The sequence below is a fragment of the Dunckerocampus dactyliophorus genome, chromosome 4 (assembly GCF_027744805.1).
Source record: "Dunckerocampus dactyliophorus isolate RoL2022-P2 chromosome 4, RoL_Ddac_1.1, whole genome shotgun sequence".
Lineage (NCBI taxonomy): Eukaryota > Metazoa > Chordata > Actinopteri > Syngnathiformes > Syngnathidae > Dunckerocampus > Dunckerocampus dactyliophorus.
In genome coordinates, this window is record NC_072822.1 from 24,370,725 (window position 1) to 24,382,527 (window position 11,803).

Genomic DNA, 11,803 nt, shown 5'->3' on the forward strand with positions numbered 1-11,803 from the left:
GGCCAATTGAAAAAACAGCTGTGGGCATAAAAATGGCCCCCGGGCCATAGTTTGCACACCACTGGTGTACAGTATGTGGAAAATGGATTTGTTGCCTCCATTCCATAGAGCGTTTTTTTTTTTCCAATATAGCTTCCAATTCAACAAAAAGATGCAATTACTGTCAATGCATAATCCCCATAATCCCTGCAAATACATTTGAAGTCCTTTTTTTCTCCAAAACAAAAAGATTCAAGTGTAGTTTCATGTACACCACTATAGCATTTGTGTTGTTGCATGCAAGTGTTTTCGACAGCCTTTTTGGAAATACTGCATCGTCACTTTTCAGTTATATCGCAGTCGGTTCATTTTACACTTTTCAGACACCTACCTCGTGCAAGTGCATTGTGTTGACACATGAGTATGTTCAGACGCCCATGTCAATTGTTCTGTCAGAGCAGTAGACAACAACCTTGTTACAGTACCGAGTCACACTGTTCACCACGCTCAAGTCAGCAGTGCATTCACATGCTCCTCAGTACAACGGGGGCTCTATGCTGCTCTATCCACTGAATAAGGAGTTCAAAACGTATCCAAAGGTCTGCGGCTGAGACAACAGAGGCCCGTGTTGTGTTATCCTGCTGCTGCTACTCTTCTCCTAGCTTAGTGAAGGCAAGCACAGGGGCTGCTGATGGAGACGAGTTTCAGGTTTCAAAAGTTTTTTCTTTCCCTTTCCTAACCCTAATGGATTAGAGCGAGTGTCTGTGCGCGGTGTGTTTATTATTGCATTTGGAATAGAATTTAAGCGCACAAAGGGAACAGTATGTGTGTGTATGAACATGTGGTCCAGTGTGTTTGCTGCATAAACACGCCTATACGAGAGCGGGGAGAACGTCACATGGAGTAGTTACAGTATGTCACAGAGGCAATTCAACTCATATGTGCCTTGTTATCTTGGTCTCTCCTGACTGGGCTACAAAGCTCCATCATAGTGTGTTCATCACGTGGTGAAAGTGATCCCGGCCAGGGGATATCACCCGAGGGATCGTCAGACGGGGGATTTGAGTTCAGGAAGTGTTTGAGTGAAAGCAGCAGGGTCTTCCCTCCCCCTCCTCCATTGTGCTTTCCATGCCAGCTTAAACACATCTGTCCTCTCCTGATCACCCTCTCAACCCCCACATCCACACTTTGACTCCAAAAGCACTGAAATGGGATTTGATGAAAGTGATGGGTACTGGAAAACATCAATACGCATGGTTGGACAGCATTATACAGATTGCATATGAAAATATTAAAGTAGGATTAGTGAACTAGGACGGAGTTAACTTTAGTGCACTGTGCACAGGTGGAAACCATGGAAACCATGGCATTCAAAATAGTCAGGCAATCCAGGAGAAGCAGTTGCTTTAATCGGTCCATATGGAATGCATTACTTTCTAGATGTATCCTAATGATTCTGATTGCTGTGTTTTTTGGTCTGTCTTATTATTTGACAAAAAAATGAATCGTTATACTGTATATATATATGTCTCGGGCTAGTCTGGCAGGATAACCTCCTCTTCTCCTACAAGATCTGCTTGTAACAGCACACAGAATTTATCACCCCTCTCCCAATCATTAGCATTCAATAATCTTTGTCCTTAATGATGGTCGAGCGGTTGGGACAAATAACGATGGGCGTGTCTCCTCTCTCACTGCCGCTTGGTAGATATAATGAAGTGCAAAAAGTTAACTAATAAGTGATGTTATTCTTACTCAGTGTGGCTGAGCAGGCACACACTGTGTACACCGTAACTAGTTCTCGAGCGAGCGTGGTGTTTACCAACCGAAATTAAGTTTTTAATTAATTTATGTGAGTCCATTGGTAACCATGAAACACTGTAACACGAAATGCCATAAACTGAGGACAAATATATTTGTCTTTTGGCTCTTTCCCGTAAGGGATAGGCACAGGAAGTTAATCACATGTTTGCTTTGGCTTAGTTTTTCCGACGGATGTCCTTCCTGACGCAACCCTCCCATTTATTCAGGCTTGGGACTGCCACTGGACATCTCCACTGGCTGGGTGTTGGGGCTCTGGCCGGGAATCAAACTGGCGCTGTATGACCGAAAGTCCGCAGTGTGTACGATTACACCGCCAGGCTTTCTATGTAAGTATTTATAACATAAAGTTGAAATAACATAAGCATTTATTCCATTTACTGCGCAGGCTTGAATCAGCCATTTGTTTATAAGATGCAAGAACAACCCACTCAATTAAACTGATTGACCCGGTAATTAATAAGTAGACACAGTCAGGTTCAGGACTGATATTCAAATACATTGTACAAAGTGTGGATAAGATCACTGAAGCTATGTTTTTTCTCACCTAGTCATTTAAGAGGACAAAACATTTTTCACACTGCCGCACTTTAAAAAATCTGTTTAAATGCACAACTTTAATGTTGTGTTTCTTTTGCACTTGTACGACATACACCACATCATGGTACAAGGTACTCACTGTTTTTTTCAACGTGAGTTGAGGATAGGAGGATTACAAATATTGCTGCCCAGCCCCCACTCGCCTCCCCTTTTCCTCTCAGGGTCTTACTGGGGGAGAGTTGTTAGAGAGCTGGTTGTGTTTTCTTTGTGTGGCCAGGCCTTGCTATCACATTACTACACACATGCTGATTCAGCAGCTACACCTCCAACCCAACCCCGTCCTCTCCTAGCTGTTTTTTTTTTCACACAACCACCCGACAATGGAGTGAAGCAAATTACCGTGTCACTTTGAGTCATGCAAAATCGCAATTTGCCATCAAAGAAAGAAGTCATCACTTTTGTTATCACTACTTATAAATATAAGATTAAACCTGAATTATCCAAGAGATACACTCCACCTCCCAACCAAGCAGCCACCCTGATTAATTTTCATAGAATTAGTCATTGTCAGCTGGTGAATCACACAGAGCGGAAGAGTCTGCTTTTGCCTGGAGGAAATATTCTAACTTTGATACTATCAAGGAGAAAGAAGAGGAGTACAAAATAAGATGACTTCCAAATTTAGCAGAGGATCTGACAATCTCATGATGATACCAGCCAGGTATCACTGTTGTTATAAGTCAAAAACACCTTGCATGTTACTTGTACAGTAGATCTCCACTTTTTGCAGGGTTACCTTCCGAGACCACCAGCGAGTGGTGAGTGAAACAGTGAGTAATTGATACACCTATAAAATTGTCTGTTTTTGACACCACTGCTAGCCCCCCCCCGCCCCCCCCGAACACACCGGCTAGCTTGACGTTGATGTTCTTCTCCGATTTTGGATCAACATTTGCAATAAAAGTGACTTGAAATAATTCAGATTAGATTCAGCTCACCTTCTCTCTTCAATTGCCATTGTTCACTTGAGACAAAATACAGGTTTAAGCCACACACTTAGTCAATTAATCTGAAACTAGTTGTTTCGATTAATCAAGTAATCAATTAGGCCCTAGAGGGTCCAAAGCTATATGAACCAAATACAGTTATTGGTTTAAGAAAATAAATTCAAAAAAAATATTTTTTACCAAAAATTCACAAATTTACAGGATGCTGAATTGTGAATGTGCAGGGATCCACTATTGTTTTTAGTGTTTAAAGCTGCAGAAACTCAGATGGTTTCAGTATTAAGTAACCCAGTGCATTTTAACAGAGCTAAAGTGCCAAATTCATCAAAGGTTGCGCAATTTAGCTTTAACACAAAATCTTCTGGAAATATGTGGTCGCAAAAAACTTGCCGATTGAAGCAAGCAGCAGCTATGAGGCACTATTTGTAATACTAACCTCTGAGGCTACATGGCAAGAAATGACCAAAAATGCTAAAATTAGCCGGTGCCATGCTGCAGTATGTACTCCATAGTCTCTGATTTGCTGCAGTGGTCCATTTCTTGCTGCTCTCATTCTCCTCTAGAAGAGATCCTCGTTCTATGCTGTTGTTATTTAGGACGCCTCATTCCGACTTATGCATTCAGTGTGCCTTGGTTTTGGTTTCCCGTAGTACTATTTGGAAGGGAAAAACCAAACCCTAAACTGTGGAAAGTAGAGTTGACTTGAGCTTCTGTGACTGTGACTTTGAATGGTTGTCTGTCTGTATACAGTAGCTCTTGAGTGAGCACGTTCCAAAAGCTATTGTGTTATATCTCCATCTCAATCTTCTCAAGGAACAATACGACAGAAACAAAAAAGTCGCAGACACCAACAAAGAAGAAGCCAGCGAGCACCAAGTACAATGTTTGGCTTAACATCATCAAAAAAAAAAAAGAGCCGTGCAAAGGAGCGTGCACGACCAACATGATTAAACACCTCCAGATTCATGGTGTAGAAATAGCACAGTGCTACGTCGGACTTCCTCTAAGCAGTCAGAATCAGGAAAGTCAAACAATAAATAACGTCTGTCTCATGCCAGTGTAACTGAGGATTTCAGGATGCCCGCTGATGTCGTGGAAGTTGTGTGTAAATAAAGGATGGGAACTACGTCTACAGGATGCAAGTTTATTCAAGTGCACAGTGCGTTCAAGAGACCTCCTCAACCCACACAACACACTTCTGGCCTTCAAAATAAGAGTGCAGTGCACTACAACCTATTTACTTGTAGGTCCAACATAAGGGTGTCATTAAAAAAAATAGTATACCAGTGCTAATATTGTAGCTCAAGACACATATACATACACAAACTTTTACAAGTTGTTTGATATTCTGCATCCAGGTTAGTGAATGTTTAAATCCGTGCAGCATCACACACTCACTAACACATCAACAACAGCACATGTGAAAATGTTTTTCATGAGCTTTTTAAATGTAAACGTCTTAGTGTACTCCTGTGAAAATAGATATGTGAGAAATTCATAGTGCAGTTGAAAGTTAATATTATAAAAAAATTAATGGGAGATATTTCATCCAAAAAATACCCCAATTAAATTGGCACTCATCGATTGTTCTACCAGCTATTTAGAGAATCATCGCAGAAACATGTGGATTTAGCGTGGTGTTTTTGGAAGCTTGATAATCTGAACAATCATGACGACTTTTGAACAATATAACGGTACAGGGGACACCTGGGAGTGAAAAGCATCAGCTCTGATGTGGTACTGTAGCTAGTAACTACAGTAAAGTCTTGTGTAAATCCAGATGGAAGCAAAGGAAAATGAAAAGGGATCGGTGCAGGGTGTTTATTTTTGCTCCCAGCAGACAAGGCCTCCGTTGATGGTTTTGTATATGCTGCCCATTTGGAGACACACAGCGGTTCTGACCCGGCCTTTCTTTCCGTTAAAACACTCTCCCTCTCCAAATTCCCCCAGTCGTGTGCTTGAGGGGGACCTTGTTAAAGTCAGCAGCCACACGATGTGTTATAAAATAATCCATAGTTTATTAGGAGAGTAGGGTGGGGTGAAGGTTAAGTGGCTATACAGCACAATCCAGGGCTTTTCGGAAAAAGCTTTGGGCCTGCTACTGTACTGCCTGCAACAGACACACACACACACTCACACTCACACACACAATGGGAGACAAAAGAGCTATTGGGAACAACAATGTAAATTCTGGGAGATAGAGCACAAAGGCAGGAGTGTTGAGGTTTATGGTGCATTTACGTGTGCATGTGAGGAGGCAGTGTGTGATTCAGTGGGTATTAAGAACATGCTGCTAGACAAACTGCTGCTGCAACAATGGGTCTTAGGTTTCTGGCCAGTGCCTGCAGCCTGCCCGTTAATGTAGCATATAGCAAACAGGATATAGGTACGGTGCATCAAATATTACTTACTTAGCATGCTTTAACACCCATAGTTGCCTTTCTCAGGTTGATGAGTTTGTACGTAACTTGGTCTTTGTTTCGCACAACATAGAGAGAAATTGGCCGTAACTTCGACAATGATATGGACTATTTACCAGGCACGAGGGAGGCACCAATACACATTTTTTTTCATTTCCAATCAGATCCCGACACCGAAATTTTGATATCTGTCGATACAGTTCCAATACCAGAGCTCACTTTGCTTTAATGTCCGCACAGTGGTCCAGTGGTTAGCATGTTGGCCACACAGTCACAGTCTGGAGATCGGGAAGCTCTGGGTTTGATTCTCCCTTGGGCATGTCTGTGTGGAGTTTGCATGTTCTCCCCATGCGTGCGTGGGTTTTTTCCCCGGTACTCCGGTTTCCTCCCACATTCCAAAAACATGCATGTTAGGTTAATTGGTGACTCTAAATTGTCCATAGGTATGAATGTGAGTGTGAATGGTTGTTTGTCTATATGTGCCCTGCCATTGGCTGGCGACCAGTCCAGGGTGTACCCCGCCTGTCGCCGAAGTCAGCTGGGATAGGCTCCAGCATGCTCCCATCACCCTAATTAGGAGAAGCAGCATAGAAAATGGATGGATGGACTTTGCTTTAATATGAAACCACGACAAAAGAAAATCTGCAAAATGTAGCTAGAAGAATAGCAGTGAACATAGCTGTCTCCACACACGCAGTACAGCACACACACACACAAGGGCTGACGCTGACACATTCAAAGCTTCACAGACAGGTGGAAAACTCCAAAGCCTTTCCATCGCACATAACATTCGGGTTGTTACATTATCGTTATTGTTGATTTTATATGAGGCTGCAATAACCTCCTCTCTACAGAGGATATTGTAGCGACCTGGAAGGTCTGTGTAGTGTTAAGAGTTTATGATGTTGAACTGTTTTGTGTGCCTGTGAACAATAGAGATTTGAATCGCCCTATCGTGATAATGCATGCTGATGACGGTTCTATTCTAATTTACTGTATATGCCAAAAAAATATATTGTGATGTCCTGTTTCGTGTTATCGTTGCTGCAGCGTTTTCTTACTCCATGTGAATAAAACTTGTCCTATCGTGGCCAAAATCCTCATACCGAGAAGTAAATTCAGGAGGCTCTAATTCTCCTCCATCTTTGCTGTCCTGACTGATGTTTTGAAAGCGGTGTGGCTTTCATTGTTTTACATGGTGCTATTCTGAAGTAAAGCCTACCATTGCAAAGGCTGCTGTGCAGTCCGGGTGGCTTAATACCTTGCACAGAATGCCATAAAAATGTAGCATTGACCTGTAAACATGTACATATTTTACTTTTGTAGTAATATTTTATATTGCTCCAGGAGTCTTGCCATTTTGTAACATGGGAGGATGTCAGAATGTCATTTCAGACACTGGAAATGTCTCAGTCAAGGTGTTTTGGCTAAAGGTCATTGAATAAATGTGTCTCAGCAAGTTTATACATTGTAGCAAGCATTCCCCACATCAGAGCTGAATGCAGTCTGGCCCACGTAGCTTAGGGAAAATTGATAGATTAGAAAAGGCCATGGTCAGTCATTTATTATTTGTTTTGCCTATCAGAGACCCTCAGTGTTTCCATTTTACAGGGGACGACATTATAAAGCATAAAGGTTGTCATGCTTAAGGGCTTTAATATAGAGTGTAAGTATTGCGTCTTTTTTTTCATGGCTGAGTCAGTTGCCCTTTAAGATTGCAAGGATGCAATGGAAAGGCATTCACACGCCCAAGCTCCGGAGAATGCAAGATATGGGGTAAGGCCGGGAGCGTTGGCAGACAGACAGTCGCTCAGTGTTCGTTTGTCATTTTCCAGATATCTGAGGAGCCATGCAGGGTCACTTCCAAGGAAAATGCCCCAGGAAATACTGTCAACCTTCCACTTTGGCCTCCTCCCTAACTACATCAACCTGTAAAATTAGCAGCCAGAATGGGTAGTTGTTAAGGTGGCAGAGGAAGCACTATGACGGGGATATTTTTCAGGGATTGGATTAAAGCAGATGGCTCTCTGAAACCGCAAACCAGTGTGATTAGATTTCCACCATGGAACACTGATTCAAGGAATGATTGCATTAGCTGACACTGGTGTGGCGAGGAAAATAAGCTCAAATACAAACTGGTTCTGAACAGTATACTGGTGTTATAATCCTGGGCACCCTGTTGCTTATGTCTGCCTTTGCCAAGCCAGCATCCATGGCGATCAAAAAGTGTTATCTGTTAGCACAGTTGGGTGTATGTAACCATGCGAGTGGTGCATCATCAGGGATGATGATGCTTGTCTGACGGCCATACTTTTACTTTGCTCTGAACTGAAACTAAAATTATTTAGATAATATTACTAATATTACATTTCCCTGAAATGTCTCGTTACATTGTATTCATGAAAGAACAATGGAAATTGCTTTGCAACTCTTAAAAAGTGCATAACAAATCAAAACATTTTTATCTGGATCTGTGTAACAGGTACTGGCCAGTGTGGCTGTGCAGATGTATGTTGGGAAACCTCACTACCTGACACCTTAAGAGTTGTCCTGAAAGTGGATTTAACAGTCCAGGGTTTTAACTGGACAGCTGGCGCTCTGGACTGTCACTCTGTGGACCTTGGTTTGAGCCCAGGCCAGAAAGCGAGGCTGGCCGTACCAAGCAGGTTATTTTGGTGGCGTGACCCGGCGTTGCGGTTTAAAGGGGGTAGTGTAACGGGTGCCAGACAGTGTTGCTGTGCGGATGTATGTTGGTCCACACTCCCTGACACCTTAAGAGTCTCACTGGATGCTGAGTTGAGAGTCCGGGCTTTTAACTCGACGGCCAGCGCTCTTGACTCTCATTCACTCTCATTCAATAGTTATGGTGCTTGCACAAAAAGGATATCTACACAATAGGTCCAGTAGAGTCTAATTGAAAACAGTATAATTTTCTGTCCGTTACTTTATGGTTTCACACGGTTTGACGCAGGTGGTCAGCTCTCGACCTGATGGTTGGATCCTCAGTGCCCTCAAGACTATGTTGAAGTATTCATGTGCAAGATACTGGTCCCATTTGCCCTTGATGCTGCACCATCAGTAGGTCAATGAGTTGGCAGTGTGAAAGCACTTTGAGTACCTTGAAGGTAGAAATGCACTGTAAAAGTGAAATCCTTTTTCCCATTTACCATAATCGAACCTTTAAACAGACGCAAAGCACTCAAAGCACCCTCACAATGTTGTTGATTCACCCTACCATTCACACAAAGGTAACATGTACTGCCATCTATGAAAAATAAAAGTTTTTTTTACACACACTGGAGGTGCAGTACCGTTCTCAAGGTTGCTGTTGAAAATTGAAGGGCTTCATGTTTTGAACATTTCCTTTGCAAACAAGCAGACATAAACAATATGTATTCATAGTAAATCACTGTCAAACCTTGAATCAAAAAGAACCTTTACAAATGTCCCCATTTTATTACCCAAAGGGTGTTTTTTGATATTCAAATACTTGGCAAAAGCCGAGCATCTAAAATGAGTCAGACCCAAAACAGAGAAATACATGTACCCATGTTTAATTTCCTTCTCGTTCGCCAGTGTGTGCATAGCTGCAAAAGAAGACGATTCATCAGTCTCCTTGCAGCAAGGAGAGTAGAGCTGATGTTTATTATAATTTTTCAGCTATGGGGCCAAAGGAGAGGAGTGATACAGTAGTCCCAGGAGGCCAAACCCTGCCTACCTATGGTAAGACTGGAGAAATCCAGCATTTAGAGTCTCCAGTGCAATTTAATAGCCCCTCAAACTCTTTCTCCTTATATAAGACAGTAAATCACCGTGCTGTTATCCCAACCAGAGAAAAAGAAGAGCAGTAAGGCTATCTGTGAAGACATCTAAATGAAGCACATAGCCAACACTGATTTATGGCTCGGTGACACGAGGAAATGAGGCACAAGAAACGTAGTTGTGAACTAGTGGTTTATCTGTCTACATGACTTCTAACTAAATTAAGATCCTTTCTGGATCAGGAGAAAAGGCTCCTAAACTAAGCTACATTGGCTCAAGGAAATCAGGCTCATTCTCTAGTTTCAAATCAAACACCACTATTTCATCAAATACTGCAGATGAAGCATCTTTGTAAAGTGGTCGTTAGAAGTAAGTCATTTTTGAGCACCTCAAAGCGCTCTGATTAAAACCTTGCTTGTCACTTTCTATCTGGCTTGAATGAATACACAAGTTCAATCAAATGATATTCTTTGAACTGTAATTTCCTTCTTCCGTTGGGAAAAGGCAGAAGCCCCCCCATCATATGGGACATGCTTTAATAAGGTAATTTCAATAGAATAGATACTGTATAGTTGCACGGGCAATTAAACATTTGGGATGTTTATTTCAAATGAAGATGTGACATTTCACCACTTAGCTCCAGGAATGTTTACCCATGAAATTGTAATGAGATGATATGTGACAGATCAGCAGCAGCTGAAAGCTTTTAGTGAATACTTAATTTTGCTAAAAGACCAGTTTGACTGTAACAACTGATTCCGTTCCAACAACTGCATTTCACTTTCTCCGGGCATTTAATCGATCGCAACTGGACTGTTCAGGTTGTCTTCGGAGACCTTTCGCCTCTCAGCCGAGCAGGTTTCATCAGTTCATGCTCAAAGACTAGATAGGACAGATGTAGTCTGAGGCGATGGTGCAAGATCCTCCACAGTATCTTAACAACTGTCGTTTGCAAGAGTGAAATCACTTTTGGTCGGTGTGTGCCTCAACCGTAGAGAATAAATGCTTGGATCTTGCATCAGGCCTCTTGTATCTGTAAATACAATGACCTGGATGAATGAGAATAATCACAGACATACCGTTTTAATGTCCATCCGTCCATCCATCTTCTTCCGCTTATGAGACTGTCGGGTCATAGGGGTAGCAGCCTAAGCAGGGAAGCCCAGACTTCCCTCTCCCCGGCTGCTTCGTCCAGCTCCTCTCAGCGGATCCTGTGAAATTCCGAGGTCAGTTGAGAGACAGTGTCTCTCCAACGTGTCCTGGGTCTTCCCCAGGGAGGCGTCCGGGAAGCATCCTGACCAGATGGCCATGCAACCTCATCTGACTCCTCTCAGTGCGGAGGAGCAGCGGTTCTATTCTAAGTTTCTCCCGGATGACGGTGCTTCTCACCTTATCGCTATGGGAGAACCCAGCAACCCTATGGAGAAAACTCATTTCGGCCTTGATGTCCTTTTGGTCATTACCAAAGCCCATTACTGTAGGTGAGGGTAGGAAAGTAAATTGACCGATAAATTGAGAGCTTTGCTTTTCAGCTCAGGTCCCTCTTCACCGCAACAGACCGATGTAGAGCCCAATCCGCCAGTCGATCTCACGTTCCATCCTTCCTTCACTCTTGAACAAGACTCCGAGGTACTTAAACTCCTCCACTTGGGGCACGACTTCATCCCTGACCCGGAGATGGCACTCCACCCTTTTCCGGGTGAGAACCATGAACTTGGACTTGGAGGTGCTGATTCTCATCCCAGCCGCTTCACACTGCAAACATGTTTTACTGTGTTATTTATAATTGAAATTACGAATTATTTTAATATCAGCAACAGTTATAATGTCAAGTTGTCCTAATTGAGTTGCACTAACTACCTGTAGTGTGCATGCAGAAGAATTGGGCAGTATTGTTTTACTTACAGGCCGCACGGTGGCCGAGTGGTTAGCATGTTGGCCACATAGTCAGGAGATTGGGAAGATCTGGATTCTAATCTCTGTTGGGCATCAGTTTGCATATTGTCCCCGTTCATGCATGGATTTTCTCTGTGTACCCCGCTTTCCTCCCACATTCCAAAAACATGCATATTAGGCTAATTGGCGACTCGAAATTGTTGGTATGAATCGGAGCGTGAATGGTGCCCCGCGATTGGCTGTACCCCGCCTTTTGCCCAAAGTCAGCTGGGATAGGCTCCAGCATACCCCTGTGATCCTAATGAGGATAAGTGGCATAGAAAATGGATGGATGTTTTACTTACATAAAAGCCTCTAAAATGTGCCCTACACTTGCGA